The sequence below is a fragment of the Colobus angolensis genome, unplaced genomic scaffold, assembly GCF_000951035.1.
Source record: "Colobus angolensis palliatus isolate OR3802 unplaced genomic scaffold, Cang.pa_1.0 Scaffold7, whole genome shotgun sequence".
NCBI lineage: Eukaryota > Metazoa > Chordata > Mammalia > Primates > Cercopithecidae > Colobus > Colobus angolensis.
The window spans coordinates 16782706-16789342 of NW_012120709.1; the positions used below are offsets into that span (position 1 = coordinate 16782706).

Genomic DNA, 6637 nt, shown 5'->3' on the forward strand with positions numbered 1-6637 from the left:
CTGAGAGGCGGAGGTTGCAGTGAGCCAAGATTGTGCCACTGCACTCCAGCCTGAGCAACAGAACGAGACTCCATCTCAAAAAAAAAAAAAAAAAAAAGCTTAGTTAAGCCAAAAGTCAGTGTTTACATTTTTGTCACTATTAAATATTATTCACCACTGAACCAAATAGAATCTTGTCATCATATCTTCTTTCTTGTATAACCTGCTTTTTCTGACATTAATAATTGCTAATCCCCCTCATCACTGGCCAAATTGCTTAGTTTTCTACATACAATTACTAATTTTTCCTATTCAAAGGATACTGGAGATTTGGCAAACTTTTGGTAATCCTTTTCCTCCAAATTCCCAAACACATTAAATAATTATTAAAGGTTGGGCATGGTGGCTCATGCTTGTAATCCCAGCACATTGGGAGGCCAAGGCAAGAGGATTGCATGAAGCCAGGAGTTTCAGAGCAGCGTGGGCAACATAAGGAGACTCCTCTACAAAAAATAAAAGCAAAAATAAGTCAGGTGTGGTGGTACATGCCTCTAGTCCTAGCTACCTGGGAGGCTGAGGTGGGGGGATCACTTGAGCCCAGGAGTTCCAGCCCATAGCAGTGGGCTGTGATGGTGCCACTGCACCTCAGCATGGTTGACAGAGACCTTGTCTCTCAAATTATATAATAATGATGATGATAATAATAATAATAATAATAATAATAATTAACAGTTCTGTTTTTCTCCCTAGATAGCTCCTTTTTATTCTTCCATAGCCTTCTGCCTTTGGGATGATTTCCTGCTAGGTATAATACATGTTTTGTTGGCAAGATATTTTCTCTCAGAATTTTGAGGGCATTACCCCGTTGTCTTCTAGCATTTTGTATTGCTATTGAAAAGCCTGATGCCAATCAGATTGCTGATCCATAGGCAGTACGTGACCTGATTTTTCATTCTGGAAGTTTTTAGTATCTTTTCTTTGTTTCCAGTCTTCTAAAATTTTAAAATTAGTTGCCTTTAAGAGTGTGGCAGAGACGGCTATTAAACCATCAAAAAACATGTCCTCCTTCCACGGTGCAGAGTGGTTTAGAGGAAGCCTGTGCCTGGTGCTGCTCAGCATTTCCCAGCCCCATTGTATCCAGGCAGAACCTTGTGACTGGTTCTTTCTAACGGAAGGAGTGTGAGCTGAACTGATGTGTGTCAGCTGAGGTGGTGGTGGTAGGGTCAACGGCAGGGACTGGGGTGGAGGGCATGACAAGAAGGGATGCACCTAGTTCAGGAAGACCTAGGTTTAGTGTCAGAGGATTCAGGGCCCAGGGATCCAAGGTCCACGTTAATGCTTCCACTGTATCCCCAGTGCCAGCCCCACACCCAACGCCTGCCCCTGCTTGGTGCTCGATGACCCTGTGTCTGGCTTCTCTGGGGAGAACTGACTTGTGTCTTGTTCACTTCCCTTTCTCCAGGCTCTCAGGTAATTTTCTCTACTCTGATAAGTAAGTTGCTTCTCATTCTTTCCTTTTCCATCTTCTAAGCACTTATTGAAATCCTTTTCTGTTATTCTCTTTATCTTTGTGAATTTTACCATTTTAGTTCCCTTAACTGTCATTGTGATGGTTTGGGGAGTGTATTAGGTTCCAAGGGCTGCTGTGACACATTACCACAAAATTAGGGGCTTACCACAAATTTATTCTTTCACAGTTCTGGGGTCCATAAATCTAAACTCAGTTTCATTAGGCCTAAATCAAGGTGTCGGCAGGGCCATGTGCCCTCTGGAAGCTCCGTGGGAGAATCCTTGCCTTGCCTCTTTGGGCTTCTGGTGGCTGCCAGCATTCCTTGGCTTGTGACTCCATCACTCCAGTTTCTGCATGATCACGATTGCCTCCTCCTCTTCTGTTGGTACCAAGTCTCCTTCTGCCTCTCTCCTATAAGGACGCTTGTGATTGTATTTAGGGCTCACCTAGAAAATTCAGGACAACCATCCAAAGATCCTTGACTTAATTACATCTGCCAAGTACTTGCCACATAAAGTAACATTCACAGATTCTAGGGATTAGGATGTAGACACTTCTTTGGGAGCCATTATTTAGCCTACGACAGGGAGAGAAGATTAAAGCGTATGGTCAGTCCACCATATTTAATGGGAGTTCTTTCTATGTTTTCCTCCAGTGCCTTACAATTTCCTTTTAGTATTTCAATCTCTGATCTAACTGGAATCTATTTCAGAATGGAGCTTCCCTGTAATCCCAAATGCCAATTTATTATTTTATTATTTTATTTTATTTTTTTTGAGATGGAGTCTTGCTCTGTCACCCAGGCTGGGGTATGGTGGCACAATCTCAGCTCTCTGCAACACCTACCTCCTGGGTTCAAGTGATTCTCCTGCCTCAGCCTCCTGAGTAGCTGAGATTACAGGTGCCCACATCCATGCCTGGCTAATTTTTTTTTTTTTTTGTATTTTCAGTAGAGATGGGGTTTTGCCATGTTGGCCAGGATGGTCTCGATCTCCTGACCTCGTGATCCGTCCGTCTCGGCCTCCCAAAGTGCTGGGATTACAGGCGTGAGCCACCGTGCCTGGCCGTCTCTCAGTATATTTCAATATATTTATTGCACCGTGCCCGGCCCCTGCTTCCATTTTTTGGAGTGTACACCCAGAGGTGGAATTGTTGCATCACAGGGCACTGGCTTTTAAATTCTCACTCTTCTCATTTGGTGTCTCACACCAGTTTGCGTTCCTGTTTAAGATATTTGTAAATCACATACCATATTTGTTTTCTTCTCTGTTTCACAGATAAATATGCTGAGGCATGTTTTCAAGGAGGGGAGATGGATTCCTTTTCCTCAGCCTGGCACAGAGCCGACCTGCAGTGAGCACCATGGTGACCTGCTAGCGGGATCTGCTCTCCAGTCACTCCCGACGGCCCTTCTGGGGACAAGGAGACTTTTCTGTGTGTCCTGTTGATTTGAGTAGGTGCAGCCTTTCTGCAGCCACCAGACACAGCTCTGTAAGAATTTACTCTCAACTACCCCATGAATAAGAAAACATTTAGAGAGGTTTTTACCTATCCATGAATAGTTACTTCTGTTCAACAGTTCTACAAATGTTTTCAAATGCCTGAAGTATGCCAGACATGTGCTAGGCAACAAGGTTATAAAAGTGTGGGAAGCTTGGTCCCTGGCCTGGGGAACTTTAGTTCAGTGGAAAGCTTACAGATATTCCCCCCACACCCTTTCAGAGCATGGATGTTTAAAAAGTTGGTAAAGAGTATTTTGGTGTGTTTTGGCAATGGTGGATCTAGTGTTGTGGGCCTTCTGAAAAATATGAAATTATGAATCCACAATTAGTTAGAAGGTTTTGAAAGGGATTAATACAAATGGGTGGGGTGGGATGGGAGGAAGGTCCTGACATGGGTTTTATTAACTTCGTAGTAAATCATTTCTGGATTTGAGGAGTATTAAAAAGATCCTTTACTCCCAAATCGCTCCCTCGGTAGTCATATAATGAAATGCCTAAAGTTTCTGTCATTATTTTCATTCCACAGTTAAGAAATCAAAGGGTTGGTGATATTAGAAATACTTGAGTGCCAGGTAAGACTTAAGCCCACACCACCTTCACTTATCCAGGGCTTAGGAAGTCTTTAATGGGTCAGGATTGGAGGATAAACAAGCTCTTAAAAAATACCATGTTCTGGCAGGCGCCTGCAATCCCAGCTACTTGGGAGGCTGAGGCAGGAGAATCACTTGAACATGGGAGGTGGAGCTTGCAGTAAGCCAATATCACGCTGCTGCATTCCAGCCCAGGCAACAGTACAAGACTCTGTCTCAACAAACAAACAAAAAAACCATGTTCATAGTAGAAAATTTGGAAAAGCAAAAAGAGCAAAACACACTCACCTATTAATTATTCTACTTCCCAGAGATAATCCTTGTCAACATTTTGGTGAATATCCTTCCAGTCTGTTTTATATCTCTTGAATTGTAACTTGTTCTCTCTCATTTTCAATAACAATAGTCAGGAACATTGTTGGGCCATGCATTTTGTAAATGTAGGTTTTAATATTTAAACATTTTTTTTCCTACGAAAAGGACACATAAGACAATCAAATACCATTGTTGAACTGATTCTAAAGGCTAGTCAGGTGGCTATTATAAAAAAAAATGCAGTTACTGCCACCTAAAGGAAAATGTTAAACATACTGAAAAGACATTTTAAGATTATGTTTGATATATGAAGCTATTAAGGGGGCTAATTGTATATTTTTTAAAATTTTTCTTCCTTTTACCAGGTTGCTTTTCTTCTCCGTTTGAAAAATTATTCATTTGAATCAATGAATAATTACTATATTATTCATGAATAATATTAATAATGAATATTCATATATTTTATTATATAAGTAATATATTCACTAGCATAAAATTTTAAGTGACAAAATTATATACAGTGAAGAGTAGGTCCCTGTATTGGTTCATTTGTGTTGTTATACAAGAATACCTGAGACTGAGTAATTTATAAAGAACAGAGGTTTATTTGGTTCATGGTTCTGCAGGCTGTACATGAAGCATAGTGCTGGCATCTACTTCTGGTGAGGCCTCAGGAAGCTTCCACTCATGAAAGAAGGCAAAGAGGCAGCTGGCGTGTTACGTGGCAAGACAGAGAGAGAGAGAGACAGAGAGACAGACAGAGAGAAGAGGTGCCAAGCTCCTTTAAACAACCAGCTCTCATGTGAATGAACAAAGCATGAACGGAGCAAGAACTTCCTCATTACCATGAGGATGGCAAGACGGATCTGCCCCCATGACCCAAACACCTCCCACCAGGCCCACCTCCAACAGTGGGGAGCATATTTCTTTTTTTTTTTTCTTTTTTTTTTGAGACAGAGTCTCACTCTGTTGCCCAGGCTAAGTGCAGTGGCATGATCTTGGCTCACTGCAACCTCAGCTTCCCGGGTTCAAGTGATTCTCCTGCCTCAGTCTCCTGAGTAGCTGGGATTACAGGCACCCGTCAGTTCGCCTAGCTAATTTTTGTATTTTTAGTAGAGACAGGGTTTCACCATGTTGGTCATGCTGGTCTAGAACTCCTGACCTCGTGATCCACCTGCCTTGGCCTCCCAAGGTGCTAGGATTACAGGCATGAGCCACTGTGCCCGGCCCTGGGGAGCGTATTTCAACATGAGGTTTGGAGGGGACAAACATCCAAAAAATATCAGTTCCCTACCTATCTCTGCCCTCCTAACCATAATTACCCTCCACAAAGTCAATTGCTACAGGCAGTTTCTTGTGTATTTTTTCAGAGATAGTCTGTGTATACATAAGACTCAATGTTTGTGCATGTGTATGTGTATATTGATACATGTATTTATTTTTCCTCATAAGGGGTAGAATATGAACCCATTAGTCTCCACTTTGTTTCTGTTTGTGTATTTTGTCTTGTTTTGTTTTCACTATCTGGAGATCATGTCAGCATATACTGGGCTGGCTTTAAAACAAATGGGGGTCGGGCGCGGTGGCTCTTGTCTGTACTCCCAGCACTTTGGGAGGCCAAGGCAGGTGGATCACTTGAGATCAGGAGTTCGAGACCACCCTGACCAACATGGTGAAACCCCTTCTCTACTAAAAATACAAAAATTAGTTGGGCATGGTGGGCTGTGCCTGTAGTCCCAGCTACTTGGGAGGTTGAGGCAGGAGAATGGCTTGAACCGGGAGGTAGAGGTTGTAGCGAGCTGAGATTGCGCCATTGCACTCCAGCCTGGGCAACAGAGCAATGCTTTACCTCAAAAAATAAAAAAAATAAAAAAAAAAAAAAATAGGCTGCTCACAGTGGCTCATGCCTGTAATTCCAGCACTTTGGGGGGCCAAGGCAGGTGGATGACTTGAGGTCAGGAGTTCGAGATCAGCCTGACCAATATAGTTGAAACCCTGTCTCTACTGAAAACACAAATATTAGCCAGGCGTGGTGGCCTGTGCCTGTAATCCCAGTTACTCGGGAGGCCGGGACAAGAGATTTGCTTGAACCCTGGAGGTGGAGGTTGCAGTGAGCTGAGATCACGCCACTGCACTGGGCAACAGAGTAAGACTCCATCTCAAAGAACCCCCACAGAAACATTGTATTTCATTGAACCATAATCTGTTTTACAGTCTCCAACTCATAGATATTTAATTCATCTCTGTTTTTGTTATTTCTTATTCAATGATGGAAATCTTTGTACATAAATCGTTGTACATAAATCTTTGTACATAAATGTTTGCATATGTGTCAAAAATATGTGTAGAGTATGATCCTAGGAAGGAAATTGTTGAAACTTTTGATTTCTTATCCAACTCTAACCCTTCCTATTTCCCTCTCTTCATTTTTCCAATACAGTTGTATAAAAATGTTTAGTTGTCTGAGCACAGTGGGTCATGCCTGTAATCCCAGCACTTTGGGAGGCCAGGGCGGGTGGATAATGAGGTCAGGAGATCAAGACCATCCTGGCTAACATGGTGAAACCCTGTTTCTACTAAAAATACAAAAATTAACTGGATATAATGGCACGTGCCTGTATTCCCAGCTACCCAGGAGGCTGAGGCAGAAGAACTGCTTACACCTGAGAGGCGGAGGTTGCAGTGAGCCAAGATTGTGCCACTGCACTCCAGCCTGAGCAACAGAACGAGACTCCATCTCA

General features: G+C 42.6%; 1 long non-coding RNA gene across 1 annotated transcript in view; it reads left to right on the forward strand.

Moving 5' to 3' along the window:
• LOC105500993 overlaps positions 1-6637 on the forward strand; it is a 52977-nt gene that overhangs the window by 15344 nt on the left and 30996 nt on the right. Inside the window, exon 2 of the long non-coding RNA XR_001000114.1 lies at positions 2767-2942. This is a non-coding gene — a long non-coding RNA (uncharacterized LOC105500993). The remainder of the gene's footprint in view (positions 1-2766; positions 2943-6637) is intronic.